This window comes from Rissa tridactyla, chromosome 9 (genome assembly GCF_028500815.1).
Source record: "Rissa tridactyla isolate bRisTri1 chromosome 9, bRisTri1.patW.cur.20221130, whole genome shotgun sequence".
Classification (NCBI taxonomy): Eukaryota; Metazoa; Chordata; class Aves; order Charadriiformes; family Laridae; genus Rissa; species Rissa tridactyla.
Genome location: NC_071474.1, coordinates 13572639 through 13596194, shown reverse-complemented (window position 1 = coordinate 13596194; position 23556 = coordinate 13572639).

Below are 23556 nucleotides of genomic sequence, written 5' to 3'. Positions count from 1 at the left end.
GACGTTTTGGCTACTGCACAATGTGGTTCATACTTTCTGTTTACTTCAGTAGCATTTGATCACACAGGAAAAGGAAAATACACGAGTAAGGATATGATGGACCTTTGCTTGAGTAGGCCCTTAATTATAGGGTAGAGTAATCACATTAAAAATGATTGGTTTGTCCTGTGACTATCTATAAGATTCATGTCATGTGGCCTCAGAAATGCCTCCGATTCTGTAACTGGGGACTTGCTATTATGAACTGGATTTTTCTTTTTAAAGTTTCATTTTGTTTTTTACATTCTAAAACAAACATGGAATTTGATATCATGATTAAAATGTCTATAAGTAATGTTCCTGACATGTTACTGGCTGTCATCTGTAAAATGACTGTAGTAGAATAATATAATGCTGCTTTTGTTTGTTGAAATGTCTTATTCTATTAGCAAATGATACACCCATTCTTTCCTGTTGCTGAAACTTTACTAGCCCATGTACACATGAGGAAGGTGGTAGTGTCTCCAGACAGAAAACCTAGAGGTATGGACTTATTCTCACAAAAATGTCTTTGGATGTTTTACTTTGTTTTTTGAATTAAGGTGGAGGAGAAGTAGTTGCAACTTGCCACCTCTCATACAGACATTTTTCCTGATATGAATGCATACTTGGCTAGCACTGACAAGACAGTGCCTAATCTGGTTTTATTACGAAGGATCATTTGTAAAACATCCTTTTTGTAAGGACTTTGAGTGGTTAAGCTCAACATTATTGGTAAGCAGTCTAGGAGCTTCTGAGCTTCAATATGGTACGAATACGTGTTTCAGAGGTGACTAAGGCAAAACAGATTAGAGCAGAGGTGCGGGTCTAGAAGAGCCTAGAAACTTTCTATTGTCTAGTGGAGATCTGTCATGCAACAAAGATTAAAATAGAAGTGTCAATTCTAAGAGGAAACTGTTTTAAACAGATTTCGTAAAAAATGATGGCTGTTTTTTCTGAACATATCATCCAGCTTTTTAGTATCATGGGCCACACCAGGGTTTAAGGAATAAAGGGGAATTACTCTTGCCAACAGCTGGCCATCCTTTTACAAGTCGAACTCCCATCTCTGTAGTCTCTAGAGCTAAGTCACAGAACTGGGAAGCACTGTGTACAAAGATCAGAAAGCTGGAAGAGATAAAAGAGATACTTAAATTTGGGGCTTCTGTTTCCTTTACAGGAACAAAACTGGAGATTTTTTTGAACTTGAATTCAGGTCTCCATCCCAGCAACAAAGTTATAGTAAATCTGAGGTGTAGTGCCCTCTCATGAAATATGAACAGTCCTCTGCAAATAATACATTTAGTCTTTTAAAATTGTAGTATTACATCACCAAATGAGCTGGTAAAGATTGTGCTACTTAAAAAATAGCGCACACAGTTAATGGATATACAAGCTGAACTTTGGGTCCAGAAGATCTTAAAATCTCTGTGAAATGTCAGCTTAATATTAGTGTCTGACTGTTAATTGCTTATTTAGTATTGAAGTATAACCTTCATTGTAGATTTCAGTATTTAAAATGACTTAAATGCAGGAGAAATAATAATGGGGCTAGTAATGGTGAATAGGTAACACCTTATCTTGGTGTGGCAGTTAAAATGAGAACAAATTTCCTCACCACACCTCCCAAACCCTTCCTTCCTCTTTGAAACAGTTACTAGCTTTGTTTCCAGCTGTCTTTATGTTTGTAGACGTGTATTGCTTTGTCTCTTATTTGACATAATATAATTCGTTCTTATGAAGGAAATACATTTGCATGGTCTTCAAGTATGCCAATGTGTTTGACCTTAGTGTATTCTTCTGTGTAGGTATTCACTTCACCTGTAGTAGGTTTGAGCTTGGAGTGACAGAGGGGCCTAGTTTGAACTGAAATTAATTGTAGTGCACGGCAATGATTTGAGTCTGTGTTGCTCACCTTAGTGTGCATGGACAGGTAAAAGAGAACATAGTAAGAAATTACTGCACATGTAGTGTTTGTGTGGTTCTTTAGCTGCCTTCAAACAAAGCTTCTCATCCCATGAAGACTGACTGGCTTCATAGTTGTGTGTCCTTTTCTGCTTGGGATGCTGATAACAGGTTTTTTTACTTTGCTGCTTAAGAGCTGGTGGCCAGAAAGAATTGGTCTATTTGCCATTGTGTGCTCTTGGAGCTAGCACAGAGCTGACATTGCTTCATAAATTGTACTTTGTGTTTAACAGCCACCCAGGGGTCTGCTGAGATTCTGGAAGGTTTTGAAATGAAAGACTGAAGGGAAGCTGTTCCAGAGGCTGTTACCAAAGTGATGACTGAGTAGGGCACAGTACTAATGGGGCTGAGAATCTTGCACAGGAAAGAAAGGCAGTCTCTAGCAGTCAGAGCACTGAGGTAATTGGTGACACTCCATCCTATCCCTCATCTGCTTCTGCCAGAGTGCAGCCCCATGCTGCCCTTTACAGGAAGCAGATTGCAGGGTACCAAAGTTGGATCAAGCTTCAAAGCTTTGACTATCACAGTGGAAAGCATTGCCCTGAGCAGACATCCATTTGCTTCTTAAGTGAACATGCAATCTGAAAAGTTGCGTTTGTTCTTTTTTCAGAGTTCTGGTCTGCAGACATGTTCTCTAATGAAGTGCCATGCAGTATGATGATAGCTGCTGGCACAGCAAGAGAAGAGAGAGATCAGATTGAAGTCATCAAGTAAAAGAAAACAATTTAGTAGAAAATCTTTAATGGTGCTTTTTAATTCATTAGAAGGAAAACACTGTGTCAGCGCTCTTTAGAATCATATTTTCAAAAGGATGGCAGGAAACAGTCTAGTGTTATTTCTGTAGGTTCTTTCAGAGTAAGTTGTGGACTTCTTTAAGCAGATAAAATAAATGTATCTCTGTTGTCTAAAAGTTGTAAAACTATGGGGTTTAAATTTTGTAATCAATTTCACATGCAGTGTTTTGAACAGATAAGAAAGCATGCTAAAGTAAATGTAGCATGATTGGTTATGACTCCAAACCTTGAGAACCTGAGAGGCTGGCTAAAATACTCCTCATGGAATTTAGTGCTAAGATATTGTCTGTCCTTTTGGTGCCTCCTACTGTCTTCTCCCTTTAGGCTCTGGTAGGACATCCGCTAAATCTAAAATATCCTGTATTTGTGAATGACTTAAAAATACATAATTATCTATGCAAAGAAAAGAATTCAGTCTGAATGTTCATATCAAAGTTCTGTCAGGTCTCCTGTTTCACACTTTTTCATACTCAGTTTCAGAGAATACGTATGGGAAGGGATCCAGCTAAGCTCCTGCTCTGGTGAGATGCTGCTCCAGGAAGGAGAATCTTGATTTTAGAGACCTTATGACTTCTCAAGCTCTGTAGGGTTCAGCTTCTGTTGCTATGCTTGAGGACCAGGTTGTATTTAGAGCCAAGAAAATGCTATAGAGCCATGAGGGTTATTGTTCAGTCCTGGCAGAACCGAAAGCCAGAAGTTATTGCCTGCATCAGCCATACCATATTTGTCTCTTCTTGTCACCTTCACTAGCTTTATCAATCTAACAAAATGAGAAACATCTCACTCTATTGGTCAACCATAGCAAGTTGAGGCTTTCTGAAAATTCAAAAGTCGTGGTTTTCCATTGCTAGATAGGTAGCTAGTTCTCATTTATGCCTCTGAAAACCTCCTAAAAAGACCTTAGAGCATTTTTAGTTAGACTTTTCCAATATGTTACTTCTGTTTAAAGCAGAAGATTCCGGTAATAAGGGCTGTAAACCTGTGCGGAGATGTATGGTGGTAATTTCAACATACCCACCGTCGGTTTGAAATTGCTTCTGTCTTTACCTGTGTACCAAGCGTCATTTCTTTCAAAAAAGCCAAAACCTGCAAATTCCCAATTTGTAGTAATTAAAATAACCGGCTTATGTAAAGTAAAATAACAAACAAGGATTTAATTGGTAATCACTTAACTGAAGATTATTAATTGTCAATTGGTTTAGGGCAAAGTTTGTCAGTGCCTAAAAGACTAATGGAATATAGTTCAGACTTTAGAAACACAGGTTCTTTTGAAAAGTTGAGCTAAAAATAAGGCTATGGATTTGCAAAAACTTCTTAGTTACTCAGAAAATCCTGGCATAGCTAGCATTAAGATTGCAAAAGTACTCAGGACCTTATTGATTAAAAGCTCATATCCAATAGAATGGTACCTGTGACTGACTGATCTGTATTACACAGGGGTTTTTTAAGCATATCTCTTTTGTAGACAAGTACCCCAATAAAATGGATGATAGCAGTAAGGCAAACATTAGAAAGTTTCCATACTTGAAGACACGTGATTTCTGTTCTAAAAGGCTAAGACCTTTTCCATTGTGTACAGTTTATTTTTACTTCTGAATTTTTGTTCTACATCAAGAATGCTTGAAATCGCAGAGATAGAGGCATTTAAATAAATGCTCTTAAAGCACTTTCTGAGCTTTTGGTAAACTGATTTACATGCAGCAGCTGTGGGGTAAACTGAAACAGTAATTGACCCCATTGCCCTCTTCTGGTTATTCAAGGTGGAGTAATCTCAGGGGGACCTGTTCATCTCTGTACCATAGTGCTAGATGACTGCGGAGTAATTACAAGGAATTCAGATTTAGACTTATGAAGATTTGTCACTAGTCACTGGATATCATTGGGCTCAATAAAATCAACAAGCTTATAACTAATCTCAACTATCTAACAGTAACCTAATTTAAAAATGCAAATAATAAAAACATCTACCATAACTTTAAAAAAAGTCTTAAAATATTACAGATTCCAGTCACAGAAGAGAGTGCTGATCTTGAAAAGCTTGATGCCAATTATGTGCTTCACTGAATTAAAATGAACTCATATTATTAATAAAGACTCAAATGATCTAGTCTGCTAGTCCAACCTTTTACCACCTCACACTTTCATTAGAAATGAACTTTTCAATTAAGAACTGTCTTCCAAAACTTAGCACTGAGTTCCAAAATTAAGTTTTCCAGACCGTGATTCAGTCACATCAACTTAAGTAATACAGAACAATCTTGTGAAATTTGACACTGTGACATGTCATTCTCTCATAGTGCTTCTTGGGTCCTTTCACATTAAGTGATCATCTCTTCAGGCCATTGACAGTGAAAACTAGATCCAGTGGAGCAGTGAATTTTAGAAGAATAAGGCTCAGAAATAAGCCAGATGTATACAAAGCATAACACTTATCAAAAGCAATATTGAAATCTTAAAATTGAAATGCAGCTGTCAGAGCTCTTCTGATGAGTGCCAGAAGCAAAGGAAGGAATGAAAAATATTAAAGAAAGCTTTGTGCTGTGTGGTTTTTTTTTTTTGTTTTTTTTTTAGTTCAAAGAACATTTTCTCATTGGAACCTTTTTTTTCCATTAATTATCTTGTGAACACTTGACACATGAGATATTTTTGGACTTAGAGGGATGCTTGTGTTGTGATTATCAAGGCCAGGAGTTGGGAGATGAGGGTTCTGTGGCTAATTTTGTACTGGAGTTTTTGTTCAAAGTTGAACAAAATCTCTGGAGGTTTAAATAGATATTCAGGCTACATGCTACGCTGCTCACTACTCATTACTAATGCTTTGTTATTACATTCCCAAGTTGCTGGGGTTTGGCTTAAATCTGTTGGTTACTATTGATCCGGAAGTTGTTTCAGTTATAACCAATCTATAGAAAGAATAAAAATTAAAAAAGAAAAAGGTGGTTAACTAGTTACACATATGGTTATACCCATATCCACTATGATGCTTAAGGAATTGTAAAAATACAATGGAAATGCTGTAGCATTTTGAAAAGAACTCTGTATAGAGAACTTCTTTGTATAGAATGGCTCTGCAGAAGCAGCTGAATTTGCTCTCCCAAAGCAAGTCAGACTTAGTATTTGGGCTAAGTAGAGAGAATAAGGCTTGATTTTTCTCCTTCTTCCCTGAATTTTGATCAAGGACAAGAATGTAAACAACTATCCTTACAAAAAGTGTCCTGATGGCCAAATCTCTCATTGAGTGCTTAAGACAAGAGCCTTCTACAACATCTCAGCATAAATAGTGTAGCAGATTGCTTTGGATTTGTTATTGTCCAGTAGTAGACTGGAGACTGGAGGAGTCCCTCCAGTAACTTCCAGTTGCGGTGTTGAAAATCCCTGATAATATTATGACACTACTTGTAATATGTTTTGGAGTGGATATTGTCCTTAAGTTTTCTTGATGTGCACAGGATATTTAAAACATAATTGGTTTGTTTGATCGTTTTATTCTGCTGCTGCACCTGTGATGAACTTGAAAAATTTTGTGAACCACATAGTCTTTCTCCCACCCCTCCTTTTGCAGGTGTAATTAAATTCTCATCCTCCAATACACTTGCACGGTCTGATGAACCATTACACAGAATCACAGAATATAGGGATTGGAAGGGACCTCTGGAGATCATCTACTCCAACCCCCTGCCAGAGCAGAGTCACCTAGAGTAGGTTGCACAGGAATGTGTCCAGGTGGGTTTTAAGTGTCTCCAGAGACAGACACTCCACTACCTTCTCTATCCCTTACAACTCAATATTTGGGTCCTGAAAATATCTCCAGCTGCTGTAGCAACATAGGCATTTGTCATCAGCAAAGAGAGATGAGATCTGGAAATCTTTGGTTCCATTCTAGCCTCTTGGAGTAACTGCATCCCCTCCAACCTGCCCAGGCTTGGCTTTTCCCTCCATTGGCTTGTTTTTTGCTGATAAAAAAGTCTTAGTCTTCCTGAAGCAGATTTTTTTTTTTTTTATGTGTATTGCCTTGTCCATATGTTTGTCCATAGACCTATTTTTTTTACCTGGCTACAGTGTCTGACTTCCATATCCTCACTTTTGTCTCTCTCACTCCTCCAGTCTCACTCCCAGACATCTCCTGATTCAGGAGCTGTTCTTCGACTGCACCTTGCCTCCCCTTCACCTCTTCTGGGTACTTTCTCTGCTCAGCAGCTTACTTGCTTCTGAGTAGACCTGTTTCCATTTGCTCTCCATCTTCTTTCTCCTCACCCAAATGTTCTGGGCCTCCATCTGTCTCCTCCCACCTTTCTCCAGTCTCCTTTTCATTCCTCAGGCTCCCCTTCCCAGTCTGTTCCCCTGAAAAATTGGTCCTCTCCTTTTATATTTGAGATTGAGAGCTCCCTCTTCTGTATTGCTTGGACTTAGTAATGAGAGTATTGGAACAGCAGAAAAGACCTCTGGCCTTATTTCAGATTGTTAGACTCAGATTTGGCACTAAGCTGCAATTGCAGAGAAAGACCTTCTCAGGCCCCTGGAGCATGTCCAGCACAGACAGAAAGGTTGGGAAGTACAGCAGCTGAAGTCTAGGAAGCACTGGCTGTGCACAAACCACAAGGCTTGCAAGTTGGACATTTTTGAGAGGCTTTTAATTGAGAGTGCAAAAGGCACAAGATCTCTGCCAACTTGCAAGTCCTTATTCTAAATCATGGGTTTTCTTAAAGAAAGGTCTTCAGAATCTTTTAACATTCTGAAAGAATGCTATTTCCGCTAGCCTTTTTCTCGGGAGCGGCTGCAGTATTTGGACTGGGATTTTCTGGGAAAATTCAGGTCAAGGCAGACATGTGATACAGATGATCAGAGCTTTTTCACTTTGAAAACAGCATCTTTAGTTGAGGCACTACTTCAACCTTAATTGAATAATATTCTGTTCAGGGAAAGTTTTTTCTGTCTTTTTATGCAGGTGCATATTTCTTAATTCTTCTACTTTTAATACCTGTTCCTTAAAGCTTGTTATTCTATTAATCTTTGTCATTATTGTTTTGGTACTTCAGCAAGCAAGCAGTGACACGAGAACACTTGACATTTGCAGTGAAGACTGACCATAGATACATTACTCCCCTGTAAGTGTATAATTTGTGTTCTTGCTAGTGTTTCATGCTATTCTTATGTAAAAGAACTAAAAATTCAAATATAAGTGAATACGTCCTTTGAATTTGAATAAATTTAATAAAAGAGAAGAATAACATTTTGATTTCTTTGCATTGGAAGTGGATCGAACAAAGATTTAAATAACTTAATCTTTCCTAGCATCAGATAAGGGAAGTGAGATATAAGGCGTACTGAACCTCTTTTTTTCCCCTCTTGACTTTTCACAGACGTTTTAGCTCTAAGCTATAGTTGTCAAATTCATGTCCTCCAAAGACACTAAATCAACCTCAGAACGTTTGTAAGAACTCCATAACTGTAGACACCAGATGAGAGTCTCCTAACCAAGAATATGGGTCTAAGTACTTACATTCAAAGGTGTTTTTTAAAAGTTATGCTGATCTGATTCATACTCCTCATTGTGTCACAAATTACATTCCTCTCGCAGTTCCATTTGAAACCCAGCAGAGGAAACTTAGTTATCAGAATCCTTTTGAGTAAAAATTATTATTATGTGGGAAGACTCAACTTGATTCTTAGGTTGCCAAGCTTTGTAGAAAAATTGTTCATGTTTGCTAAGCAGCAAAAATTGATGTGGAACTTTGATATTTATCTGTGAAGTGCCTTTTTCCCAGTCTCTTTCAACACAGAATTTTCCTGTTGTCTATTTTTCATTAAAAACTAAATGTCTGCCGCTATTTTGCAGTTCTTTTGGACAATTTGAAAGCTTATATTGGAGAAGATATTTTGATCTGAATTTTAGGTGTGTTTATAGCACCCTTCTTCAGAATTGCCATTTTCATGCTTAGCAAGCTAATTTTTCTAAAACTACATTAGAAATATTTCTAATGTAATTTTTTAATCCACTAAATATACTAGGAGCCATGGAATTTTTTTTAGAGAGGTTCTGGATATCTGTTAGGAATTTAGAACACACTGTGCAATACTGTCCATTGTTTCTGAAATGTTGTGAACACTTGAAATCACTCCTAGATACAGTTGCAATGAAAATATTCATGTATACGTGTACTTGTATACATTAATAGATCTTGCCTTTATGAATGGAGTGCTATCTTTTAAACTCAGTTGTATCCAGTGATGTATTTACCTTTACCATTCTGTAGGCTAACCTCTGCTCTGCTGAAAACACATTAACATGGACAATAAAGTTTAGTGCAAGTGACCGAGCATTTCTTCAACCTATTATCTGCTAAGTCATTGAAGTGTAGGAGGGAATGTATGGATTCTGTAATAGTTCAGTATTCTGGTAGCAATAAAGAAATTGTTCTCCTAATTTCATTCCCTTCTTAGAATGCAGGCATGACTATTATAAGCTATTAAGTATTTAATCTATAACTGTGGGGTTTTTTTAATCTTTATACCTATACAGCAATGCAAATCTTTTGAATTGAACCATGTCTGGGAAAAAATGTATACATATAGCTTATACTTCTTTCCTTCCTTCTCTCCTCCTCCCTTTTTTTTTTTTCTGGTGAAAAGAAGAAAATCATTGTAAACTCATGGAAATGGTTTTGTCCTCTAACTTTGCAAAGTGTTCGTTGAGCCTTTAGAAAGCTAGCATGTTTGTTTCTACTGTGATAAACACAGCAGAGTATAGCAAGCTGGTGTGGCATGTGTTGTTCCATGTGTGGCTGTGCAAAACATTCAGTGCTCTTCTACTAGCGTGAAATATGTGAAACACTTTTAGGGAAAGATACTAAACTCAACAAGTTTCTAATTCCCAGTTATAAAGTTTTGATGGTTTTTTTTTCTATATAACCTTATTTGGTTTTCCCTGGACTTGGAATAAGAAGAAGGACTGAGTAGGCACAAGCACTATAATATCCTCCCTTTTAAAAGTACAGATTGAAGATTTGGCAGTGGAGTATCGTCCTCTGTTCCTAGACACAGCATTGAGTTTAGGCAGGGCTGACAGTGATTAAGATCGTTTAAACATCTTGTCCTCATTTTGTGTAGAGCCATCTAATGAAGACCAGATCACCTGGCATTGAACTGAGAAGTCTAGGAATGAATGGGTGTGGAGACTGACTGGCCTCCCCATAGGGCTCATACAGCTGAGCTTTTTGATTGGGTTGTATATTGAAGGCAAGACATATACCTTGTCTATTCTAAACTTCCTAAGTGGCTAAACGAAATATCCTGTCCTCCAGACCTCATGATGGCATCAATTAAAATAAAAGAATTTTCACTCTTTGTCCAATTATTAGTAAAACCTTGTTCCTCTGCTTTATTAGTTGTTTCATTATGATGAACATTCCAGAAAATGAGTGACCGTGCTCTGGCAGGGGGATTGGATTAGATGATCTCCAGAGGTCCCTTCCAACCCTATGATTCTATGAAAAGGGGATCTGTTTTATCATGTATACATACTGGGCTTTCCTGTTATGAAAGCGTACCCTAACACCATTTTAAATGGAAGATAAAGACTGAAATTATTTTTTTTCCAGCATTTTAGTGTGGTTTTGTAAATGTCTGAACACATTTGGTGTTATTTACTAGATGTGGAAGAAGTTGTTTGACCTGGGGAAGCATGTTAACAGAGGATGGAGAGCACATATGTATCATTAACTATTTCATAACTTAATGTTTGTCATTTAGGGGAGTCCATCATATAATTTGATGTAATGCAGACTGCAACAGTGAAAATGTTGCAGTTTTCTTCATTAAAGTGTTCAAGCTTTAATAGCAAGTGGCTGTGTTGACAGGTTCTAGATCTTCTAGGAAACTATAGTACGATTCAGTAAAGTCTGTCACTAAGTTCAGTCTTGCTTATGGTCTGGTTTTTTTTCTGTAGGAAAAACACTTGCCTGGGAAGGCTATGTGAATAAACCCCTCAAGAAAGGACACAGAATGTGTTCTATCATTTATTTGCAATTACTTGTAATAAAAAATTTATTACGGTATTTACTATGTCAAAGGCACTAGGTGGAATTATCTGGCAAAAAGTTCATTATTCACAAAAACTATTTTTGGAGAAGTTTATGGTCAACCATCCTTTTTTTCTATAGCATTTACATTAGAAATGAAGTTTGGATGTAGAAATTCTAGGGCTGTCTGTTTTTTCTATCTATGGCCTGTTTAATGGCTGACTGTTTAATCCTAAAATGACATATTAATTTCTTCTTCTCAGTACATGCCTGAAAGATACAATGCCATGTAAATTGATGACTTCCCATAGCTGGCAGTGTAAACAGAAGCATGTAAAGTTTGTAGCATCCCCCCAGCCACCACAGGGAACTGCTTCTGCATACTTAGTTTTGCATTCTTGACTCATAACTCTGAACTGCCAGACTGATTATTTAAATTGTAACTGCCAGTTGATGGGCAGAAGGAAGGAAGTAAGTTTATGTGTCCATATGAATTATTAAATAGCATACCAAGATGTCACCTCATAACATTTTGTGAAAATGCCATGGTATTCTAAACGCTTGCCTGGAAAACATGTTGAAAATTGATCCATTTGCAAATTTGTAGACATCTATTAATGGTTTTGCTGATAAATTACAATGACCAATTTACTTGATGAATTGCACCTTTTTCTTAGTTAAATATCTTCTAAGACCTGTAACTCAGATTAAGATTTTTTTATTTATTTAACAGGTGTTTGTGTGATTTGAGCTCAGCACGGGTAGTTCCTTACTGCTGTTTCTATTCTGAGATTGGATATTTTAATAGAAGTGTACATATTGCTGTATAAGTGCAGGACAGAAAGGCCTGCCTTTTATCATAGTGTATGAGCACCCAGGCAAGTCACTGAGATAATTTTCAGTTGTTTTGCTATATAGGAAACAACCTTGTGCGTGTTCCTACCCTGATATAGCCAATGGAAAATATAAGATAGATTGTATTTTTTTTCACTGAGGTATAAGCAACCTCATCCTTTTATGAGCTAAAAACATGCTTACCATGGAATAACTGATGAAACTTAGCTTTCTCTGCAGTGAAGTGTGCATGTATCTGTTGTCTCTGATAAATTTGCTTCAGAATATAGTACTATCAAGCAATTATGAAACAAATATGGCAAGGAAAAGTTTATCCTTAATTTCAATGAGATGTTATTTATAGAGCTAAGGGGTATCAGTTCTGGATTTATTTTTGTAATGCCTTGAGGCATGAGGATGCATGCTTTTTATCCAGTTCTCACTAATAAACTTGTATTTTTCCTCATTATCTGTAGATGTCTAACCTGTCTAGTTTCTGGTATGAATACTTGAAAGAAGCAAATTAAAAAATCACTTTCTGTGTTCATTCATGCTGATGAAACTCAATTAAATGAATACTCATGTAACAAGACAAATGTATTTAAAATTTCAAAACTTTTTTTTCTTTTTCCTTTTGCAGTATTTGCTGTCTCTTTAAAAATCCCAACAGAGCATATGAGTTATCAGAAAATGGATGAATGAGTACCCTCTAGAGGTAGAGTTCAGTTGGGAAAAATTCCAAGATACAGAGAAGAGGTATCAGTGAACATAAACAATACTGCTGTGCGGAGAAGAGAGTTGGGATTACTCAAGGCTCACGTAAATACATACAGTAAGTACAGTTTCAAAGTTAAAGGGGATAGTTTGGGCAGAAAATCTTTGAATACTGTAGCTTTAAACAAAGTCATTTTCATCTGTATTGAGTCTGAATCTCAAAGCAAACTTGGATCTGCATAAAATTCAGACAGAGGATCTCCTAATAAGTTCAAAGTAAAGCTTGATGGAATTGTAACTTGATGCAGAAACCTTTGGCATTTTTGTGGCCAACGGTATTTTAGGAGCTATATGGAATTTAAATACAGTCATTGCCAAGGAAGTGAACAGTGTGAGTTGTAGAATTCTTTGTTATTTGGCATCACTGAAAAGCAGGTGTGAAAAACATGGCTGAGTTAAGCTAAGACAGGCATTACCCAGTGTTTTGGTAAGAAATTAAACTGTTTTGTGGAGGCAAACTGAAAATCAACTCAGATCAGTTCTGAAAGAAATACAAATATGAGATGTTTTGTTTGGAACAAGTAATACATTTAAAAATAAAAGATTCTATTTTTAAATTTTAGAAATCAATGTTCAACATTGTTTTGAAATTTCATGCTTTTTAATTTTTTGGGTTGACACACACTTTTTCAGTCAAGTCAGTGTCCAGTGCGTGGGTTTTTTTTCAAATTGGTTGAAGTCTGAACCAGGTCGAACTTTACAGCTAAACCCATAAATCTTTATGATATGAGCTCAGTTTTCTGTAGCTAAAGACATATGCGTTTTTTGTTGGTTGGCATATGAGGTGGCAGGTATATTGCTAATAAAAGCTGTACAAAAATGTTACTACTTTTCTAGAGCTGTTATTCATACTCAACAGTACAGCCTTTCAATTTGAAAAGCAGTGGCCTATAATCTTATACTCAGTCGATGATCTAAAACAACTTTGTGGTCTGTGGTCTTTAAAAGTTGTATTTATTTTAAAACTCCAGTGGGATAAAACATCTGTTTTCAGCCTCTTGAACACACTCTGTTCTCTTTAACTGTTTTTCATCAGGCTGTTGTGATATCAAACCAGTGAGAGCTCAATGAGATGTGGTAATATACTGATGATAAAGTCGGTGAGAGTAGAAAGTGCCAGATTATTTGATTTCTTGCAGTATTTTATATCAGAACTGTCATTTGAAGGTCTAAGGAATATTTGTTTTCCATTAGATGCTCATGTTCTATTTGTTTCCTATGGGATACCTATTTGGTTTTTTATAATCTATTTGCACCTGTTATAAGGTTATGATGTATTTAGGGCCTGATTCATGCCAGAGTAAATCAGTAATTATTCTAAAGGTGTCATTGAAACTCTGCCAGTGTTAAACTGGCATGTGGGAAGAGTACCAAAAAACCCATTCTGATAGGTACAGTGGATGATCTGCTGCTTTTTGTTACTGAAGAACCTCAAGCTTTTGTGCATGCTTTGTAACAGTCATATATGTTTGGGAAACCTTTTTTGCCTTATGGTGAACTATTATAATTAAAACATAGAGATAACAATGCAGAATTTATCTCCTGTGTATGCCGTCCTGTGCAAGCGCAGCACTTTTACAGGTTTAGATCCCTCTCATGTACAAGTATAGGGAGCTGCTCTTGTAAGGCAGGTTTACCTTAGGGTGTCCATTAGCATTTCCCAAAGCAGTTTGTGTCCTGTCTTGTGTGATAGGAGACATAGCAATCAAATGGTCGCGGCTTAATCACGTAAACTTACACTTTCTCTGCAGATTGTGTGTTATACTGCTGGGAGTCAACGCTGCACTATTTCTCTACTCCTGACAGAGAAATCAGCATCGTGATTTCTGCCAGTCTTACAGTTGATTTTTCTAAGTTCTGTACTATAGAGCAGTATACAATTATGGAATTCTTAAGATATTTTATTGCTGCATTTTTGTCTTGCTGCTGTAACTTCTGTAGCCTATAAAGGCTTGTCCTTAACCTATTTTATGTTAGCTGTTCTGAGAAGAGAGAGAACCTTCCTACTGTTAAGCATGTTATCTGCACAGATGATCTATCTGTAGATTTCTGAGGAAAAGTCAAATGACAACATGTCAACTTCTCAGTTCCAGAGAAATTATCCCACGTTACCTTGGCAGCGCTAATAGTTTACAGCGTTCATGGTCTGTAATGGGCTGTTTGCCTTAAAGGGCTTTGACAGTTTTGCTGAACTTAACACGTACTCAGCTATGAAATTATCTTTCTTCACTGCATCACTTGCCATTGGAATAGGTCACATTTTGATGAGATTTGTTTGATTTTATGACTGTGAAATTGCTGTATAAATCTTCCCTTATGCTTACATATTTCTCAAAAGATCCACTGTATTATTCTGAGAGCAAATACCTAATTATTTGCTGCTGAAAGCCATGTAAGAACACCTCTCTATTTCTGAAATCCTTTGGTAACATCTGACATGGTAAGTTTACATCCAAAATGAATAATGCAATGGGAAGGGATTTCATTCCATGGTCTGGAGCCTGGCTTTGTGATAAGACAAAAGAGTGAAGGCAGAGTACCTGGGGGACGTCTTCAGTGGCTTTTTTAAGGTTATGCTATCATGGCTGAGAAAGTGAGGACCTAACTGATCAATTGGCTTGTTTGACTGCTTTATATCTAGGTCTGGAACTGAGCACTTGTTGATGTCACTGATATCAGGTCAAGCTGTACAGGTACTTCTACACCTCTCAAACACAGACTTCCTGAGAGATTGCCTCTGAAACTGATTCTTTGTACAATGTTATGTCTTCCAATAACATATTGAAGGAAATAATATTTAGAAGAAAAGACACTGCTCACATGATGGATGGAGCTTGCTTATGCTTTGCTGACTAGTATCATCACGATAGTATTTGTAGGGATGCAAGGAAGAAATGTTCTTGGTAAGTCTTGCATTGCAGAATGATGTGATTTTTTTCTGCAGGATTTGGATGTCTCTTCAGCTGCCTTCAGGTAGTAGGTGTTGGTTATGACAGTGCAGAGCAGGGCAATTAGGTGATGAATCATCAGCATCATAATGTCTGTTATTTTAAAACCTGTGCATCTGTACTAGGATCCCTGTGTAGAGTGCAAGGCCTGTAAAAGCTTGTGCAAAGTGCTAAAAAAACAAAATGAAGAAAATATGTTTAAGAACAACTACTGTCAAGTAAAAGCTCTCTAATGGTGGATAGAAGGTTAATGTGAGTGTTTGAAGCCTCCCTTGGAGCTGCAGCACAGTTGTCTGGAAGATGTTATGATGACACTAAGCTCCAGAGCAGTTCACTTTCTGTTTGCCATTTTTGAAGATTATCTTACCTGGACCCCAACATCCTGTGAATGCGTATGATCAAAAATAATGGGTAATAAGTATCTTAATGCTCAAGGAAAGGTTAATGAACATGTTAATGAAAAAGGTCTACAACAGAGAGGAAACTCTTTCCCTTAGTTGGTATCTGAATTCCATGAATTCCACAGCCCTTTGGCTGTGTCTTCGGCTGTCCTCCAACTGGCAAATCTACTTGTGAATCGTACTTTTTTCTTTTTGAAATGCATATAAAGTCCATATTGAAACGATTGTATAGGCAAGCAGAGCAGCTGAGTGTATCAGCCCCATTGTCTGAGCATCTGACAATGCCCATAAAGTATCTTATGAATATGATGCTAATTCTATTCCATCTCCTGTTTGGATCTATGAAGGGGAGTTTTCTTAAATTGAGCCTTCAGCCATCAGTGCTCATGTTGGAAAAATGGTAACAGACATTCTGTTTATCACTTGTAATACTTGCCCATATGCCATGTGTTAGGTGTCAGGTGTAAGCATCCTTACTTCTCTGTATCATAGGAAGAAATACTGTGGATTTCAACCTGGCTATATTCAGAACCCACTGAGTGCATTCATTTGGCCAGAGGGCATCCCATTAAGCGGCATAAGGAAAGTCTCTTGCTATCACTAAAGACTTCTCTTGCTGTAATCCCTGCTGATCCTGGGAATCTGAGGTGGGAACTGAAACCAGATCTTTTTCTGGCTTTTCACGGTTCTGTGACAATGCCTCCAGGGCTTTTAATGTATTAGGGAAAAATTCTGCCAAGCTTTTCACAAAGTAACATTTTCTTTCATAAATATACCATCTGGTTTTAATGACAATTGTGAGATACTGTTGCAGAAAGTGAGGGTGGCAGAATCTTACTTTTTTGATGAGTGGCAGATGAATAGCTTTAATTCCAGCTGCTTAGAAAGGAACCAGAAATGTCCAAAGCTAGAAAAGAATCAGAAAGTTTTTGCAGATAAATAAAGTACCTGACCTTCCCTTCCACTTTCTTCCATGACACCCCTAATGATCTGATATTTGCTATACCAGGCAGATCATCCCTGCAAGGTGATGGGTGACTTATTTATCCATATGTCCGTTCACAGTTCTGCACCTGTGTCAACTTTGGTACATACCTAGTCTTCATAGTGTCAGGTTATATGCTCCCTCTTGTTGGGATGTTTTATTTCATATTTGTCTAGTACTTCTGTAGTCATCAGGAGTATTTGTAACCTTGGTGAGAGGCCACTTAGCTGTTCCTTGATAAATAATTAGTAAATAATACATCAACTGCTGGCCTCTCACTTTAGCCTGTTGAATTATATAGGGAAAACTTTAAATATAGCAAACATTAATTTGTGGATGAATCTCTTGGGTTTATTAGGCGTTTCAATTTCCATGATTATCCTGCATCTGAGTGAACGGAATATTTCCATTCTGAAAATAACTAGTGACGTTCTTGTGTTTATTTTCATTTCTTCTGTGTTTCTGCCACTGCTCACCATTCTTTCATAACAAAACTGTCCCCCAGCTCGCTGTTTCAGATCACATAAAGGTGGTGACATTCAACAGACAGATTATATATTTGTTTATTTTTCAGTTTACTGAATGCATCTACCAACATCTCAAGGTGCATAAATTTCAGTAAGTGAAAAAGATAACAGAATATCGAGCATATCAGGTACGGTTTTACAGCAACAGAGATCACAAAATTACTTGTACCATAGCTAATGGGGTGTCCATGCAAATGTCCTGACAAAAGGGCTGTTTTAAGTTCTGCGCTATTATGCTCCCAGAAGCCATGCTGGCGGCCTCCGTGTGTGTGACGGCCTCTGCAAACTCTACAGGCAAATGCTCAAAGTGCAAGGGCAAGCTTATAGTTACCTACTATAGTGACTTGCAGCTGCATCCGTTGATTTCCTAGTGCACAAATGAGAGATGACATCAGTTGAGCTTTGTGCTAGCGACTTGATTAAATTGGGTGTTGCAACAGACAGAAAGGATTACAATGATGTTACAGGTTCTAAGAAAACATGAAGAACAAAAGACTACGCTGTACCTCTGTCAGCTGAACCTGACAGCATTGCTCTGTGAGAAAAACCTTTGAAGGTAAAGGCTCTACTCTCATGTACTTTGTTTACATCAAGCTTATGGTTGTTTAAAATCTGGTTTTGGTGCTGCATGTGTTTGGATAGAGCAATACAACCGACTTCTGGTATTTCAGATCTTATACTGATTTAGCTTCTTATTACATATTCACAATACACCAAGTGCACATTCCTTTCATTTGTAGGTACTGTAAATTAGCTACAGTATATGAATCTCAGCGTGTAATATGATAGCATTTTTTTCATGTTGGAAGTAATGGTTGTATTATGTATTTCATGTCCAAAGAGAAATAGCATGACTTCAGGCTACAGAAATAAACAGTATGAAACATTATTGTTTGTGATGTTGTTGATGTTTTAATTGCTGATCATTAATCTGTGTTCTTCAACTCCAGTGTTGGTGGAATTATAATTAGTCCAGTGTGTTTTGCTGAAATGTAGAAAACAATCAGTCTGCCACTAATGATAGGGCATGTGGGACTCCAAAACTGAGTATCAAGTCAGTATTTCTGTTCCACAGTGCATATTTTTTTTTATACTGATATTTCTGGAGAAAATTATACTTATCAGGAGAATAACTTAAACTAAAGAAAACTTACAGAACTTGAAAAATAATTTCAAAGAACACCTTTCATGTTTTATTTATTACCATTTAAATGCTAATTACATAACAATGTAATTACTGTATCATGGTACAGTGGAAGAATACTTCAGATATACATGTTTCCGTAAATGTAAATAATGTCATTATAGTTGATACTAAGCGTGGCCTTCATCTCTGGTATGTATGCTTGCCTAGTCAATTAGAAGTATGTATACTCCATTTATTGTGTTACTTTTTTATTCAGGCAAAGATCAGTTTCATCATAAATTGATACTCACATGATAATGTATGTACGCTCGTGCATTCATGAAATTTAAAAACTGTGTATGTGTTTCATGATTACTTATGTTGTAGATCTAAACTTAGCTCTGTTTTTGGACCAAGCTCACTTTAAGTTTAAGAATAATTTCTGTTCCTTTTACAGCCTCTTGTCTCAGAAAAAAGATGACTGATAATGCCCATCAAAGAAAACCCCAAAACAACACCATATCAATTCTGTTACATCAATGCAAAAAGAGTTGAAGAATTGCAAATTAATTCTATGCTTGTACAACTTGTTCAATGTGACAGATGAGCACTAGAGTAAATATCTAAGGGTTATAAAGCAGCAAAATCTTGCATTGTCTGCAGTGGCAGGGTTTTGCCTGTGTGGGAAAGACGTTCCAGCAAACCAAGGTATGACTGTAAACTTCCAAAATTGAGTTGATGTAAATCCAAGTATGGAAGATCCTTATTTCATTTTCTCTCAGTTTAGCTGAAATCAACTGAAAACAAGTTTTAGTTAAACAAAAAGAAGAGTCCTTCAGAAATGACCGATAAGTGTCCCGCTGAGGGTTTTGCACACTATAACTGCATTGGCTTTGAACGCATTTAGGTCACACTGATACATTCAACTTTTAAAGCATCTATAATCTGATCTGGCTCTAGATGAAGTCAGTGAGATACTGCCACTTACTACAAGAGAGAGGATTGAATCATTCTTTTAATGAGGCAGGGTCCAGTTCTCATTTGGCGTAAATCAGTGTATAAATAATTTATCCTGGATAAGAATCCATCCCCTTCTGTTTAAAGAATAAATTTATTTCCTAGTTAGCACTGATTCTGTAAAATTACATTAACCTACTTTCTCCACTAAAAAAAAAAGAAAGATAAATTTGTATTCAGGATTAGCACAGAAGCAAAGTGTTTATTCAGAAATTATTTGGTATAATTCTAAAACCAGATGTTGTTTCCACACTAATCTCTATAATCAATGATGACATTCCTATTGCCAACAGACAGCTGAATGTCAAGCTCTTAATGATTGAATTTTCAACAAGACTCCATTTCAACTCAGTTTCAGATGCAGTGGTACAGCAAAATTACAAAACTTTCATGATTGAATGATGTATCTATCTCATTATAACTGTAATGGTGGACAAAATTTTGCATTTAATGTCAATTCACTTTGACCATCAGTTTAACTGTGCAAAAATTACTGTATGATGAATAACCTGCATGTGTATAAGATTAAGAAATAGATCGTTTAAATTCTGGAATCTACTTTTATAACATAGTTTAACCGCCAAGATTTAAGGTGTGTTAGTTTATGATTAGCATCTGATTCTAAATGAGTTTGTGGTAACATATTCTAAATGGGGGCACATGCTTGGCTAGTGGATATACCCAACTTTTAAACCTGAACTAAACCAAAGACAGGCTTATACATCTATCCACAAAGAGACATTAATAATAACTATTATCATTATTGTCATTATTATTATTATTATTATTATTCATGGTGATTTAAAACACTCCCAGAATACAGTAAATTTTAGAAATAACGCTTAGCTTGGCTTTTCTCTGTTACCAAGCAATGAAAGGTTTATAGCTGAAGTAAGATGTGATGAATGAATCTAGTGAATGCTTTACAAATCCTTCAAAAGAAAGGAGAATTCCTACCACTTCAGAACCAGCTGTGTAATGAGTTTGTGTAATACTGACAAGCCAGAGAAACTCCCAGAAGGGATTTTGTTACAGACAAATAATTTTATGTGGGAATTTCTTCAGACAAATTCTGATATGTTCTGGTTTGAAGTTTCAAGAGGGGGGAATAAATAGCATTGGTTACCCTGTGACATAGGAGTTGTTAAAACTTGGCCACTGTTGGTGTTAATCCTTCCGAACTGCAAAGCAAATTGAGACTGGGTAGCTCTTAAAATGAAAATTGGTGTTGGAACAAACCTTGACAGCTGTATGACTTTTGTTGGTATTGTTAAGACAACACTCGTTTCATTGATTCATTCAGTATTATCATGCTGATTATAGGTCCTGCAGAACATCTACACAACCTAATCAGTCTTTCCTTTGTTGTTGAGCACATTTGTCGTGTTTTGTGAGATTACTCAGCTCCCTGACCACTGAGCAGTGGCATTTCTTGGCAGAATGTGCTATTGCTTTCAGTAAGATACACTTCAAAGCATTGTGCCATACTGCACCAAACTGCACTCTAAAACAGTATAAATCCTTTCACTTTCATTTCTTTGCTTTTCATTCTTTACACCTTATCTTGGAAGCATTAAAGGCAACCAGCTTTTTGGCTTTCATGCCTGCCTGAAGGTGTAAGTACAACAATGCTGGTGCCAAAATGACTAAAGAATCAGAATGAGCAACTCCCTGAATGGAGAAAGGGTGGGAGGGAAGCAGGAAAATGAGCAAAGAAGAGCACTGAGGAGAAAAACTATTTCTTAATTATACTACGAACTTTCTCTTGCAAGGCTTGGATCTCACCCTAATTAAAGTAATTGGCACGTAGCAGTGTGATACAGATGGAATTCAGACACATTCTGTACTGGGCAAAGAGGGTTTAAATTTGCATTTGCTAGCTAGCTTGCAAAAGAGATGTGGTTTTTTTTTCTTTCATTGTGTGCAAAAGGAAGAGTGGGATTACATGGCTGTTAAGAAAGAGAAGGCACGTGAATGCAAATATCCATGTTTCTCTTTAGGCTCAACTGCCTGAACAATTACGCACACCTTGCATTCAAAAGGAGTTTGAGCTCCTGCAGGATTGTCCCTATGATAAATCCTCGTAATATCTTAGAGACTATTTAGTTGTTTGGGGAAGATTTTGTCTAGTCTGGAAGCAGAACTAGAGCCACCAGGGGCTAATCTAAATCCTTTTAAAATGACTGGAGTGACACTGGATGAAAATCTGGCCTCTTATTCTACTCTGCTTCTTTCTACTCAGTGAAGTCTCACCAGGTTTGAGGTCTAAAAGTTGAAGGTGTGGTAAGGGATAATGGGTTTGCAAGACAGAATTTGGCTTCTGCTGGTGAAGAAAAAGGAACGTGTGCTAATCAAATGGATCATGACGGCAAAGTACTTGCTTGCAGCTTCCCTACAGATCACAGCTCTTGAAGTGTGATCTTCTTGGTCTGGAGGCTCACTTCACACATCCCTTGATCTTTGAGAAAACCCAAGATTGATTCAGTTCAGTTAAAAACAAGATACTGCCAATGGCACTGGAGAAGCCATAAAAACCTGAATGGTTTAACCGATGTTAATCAGAATGTCAATTACAGCTGTTATGCAGAACAGCTGTGTAAGTTCTAGTTGTCTGGAAATATCGGGTGAATGGGCAGAAAAATGAAATCACAAACCGCTACTAGGACACCAATTCTTACTGTGGTCTTTGAGACAAAAATTCAAGTTTTCCAATGCAGGTTCCAGCTCAAGAAGTACGAAGCTTGCACAAATCTCATTGATTTCAAAATAGACTGTGGGTTCTCAGCACAGCTGTGCATCAGGACATGCCTGCATAGATGGGTTTGAAAGAAAGATTAGCTGCTTTTGTACTCTATTTCCAGATCTGTAAATCTAGAATGGTAAAAGGTCCTGTCTTTCTGTGAAGAAAAAATACTGTCTTCCAAGGGACAGAGAAAAGACTGAAGAATTATAAACATAAATGGAATTCTTATTCAGAACGTGATCTCTCAGGCCTTATTGTTCCTTATTTCTCTTCACAGTCTGAGAATCACAGTGAGTGAGAGACCTGGTGACCATTAGGGAGGATGGAAAACCTTGACTTCCCCTTCAGCAGTTATCCTGATTGCTTGAGGTGTCACTGTGTTCCAATCACAAGTAAATAACGTGTCGGTGCTGGAATGTGCTAAGATTACTCTGCAGTATTAGATTTAATGTCTTTCTGGTATTCATATGGATCTCGTTGAAATGCCACTGATTAGCAGTCTGCGGAGGCTTTGAGTCTAAGTTTTGTAACATGCTCTTGAGTTTTAAGATTTTAATTTTCTGTAGGTACCAATGGAAGAGTTCAGAGAACAGATGATGAATGTCTTGAATGCTGTTATTCAGGGGAGTCTGTGTTCTAGTAACAAGTGCCTGTCTTCTGCAAATCGGTATGTCTGTCTGTGCTTGCATGGCACTTCAGTCCCATAAGGTTTCTCTCTGTGATTGATGCAGTCTGCCTAAATAGGTCAAAGAAGGACATTACGCTGTTAACTGACGAAAAAGGTGTTTGAAGGCCTTCGTCTGCCCTCAGTCTTTTTTGATTTATCTTCAGTTCCTATGGGGAAATTAATATTCCAGGGGCAAACATATACTGAGGTAATCTCTGCCCATGGGTTAAACACAAAAATTGTGATCAAAACAACCGGGGAGTTCCCTGGTAATAGAGGATCTTTCTCATAGGTGACAGTATCCTTTTTCTTCACCTTTCTTAGAGTTAACAACAATTGTAACACCACAGTAAATCCTTTGAAATGATAAGGAGTTCAAATATGAGTATGGTACTTAATTTCATCCTACCACCCAAACAAGGGGTGAAATGCTAGGAAATGCACGGTTGTTTCCTTCCCTTGTCAGTTCTTGTGTCTCTGCAAGCAAAGAAAAACTTAGCTGTCTTAACTTCCAGTGAGTTAGTATCAGTTTTTCTTTCTCTGAACTTGAAGGGGTCATTGGATGGGAGAGCTGCTACAGTGCAAGCTCAGCAATGGAGAAAAAGCACATTAGCATGGCATCCCCTGCACAGTGACCCATCTGCCAGAGGTCTGAAAGCAGAGCTTGTTTTGGAGTGCCTGAAAGGATGTTCAGTTCTCACCCCTACTTTTTGGGAGCACTAGCTCTGCTGGAACCTAG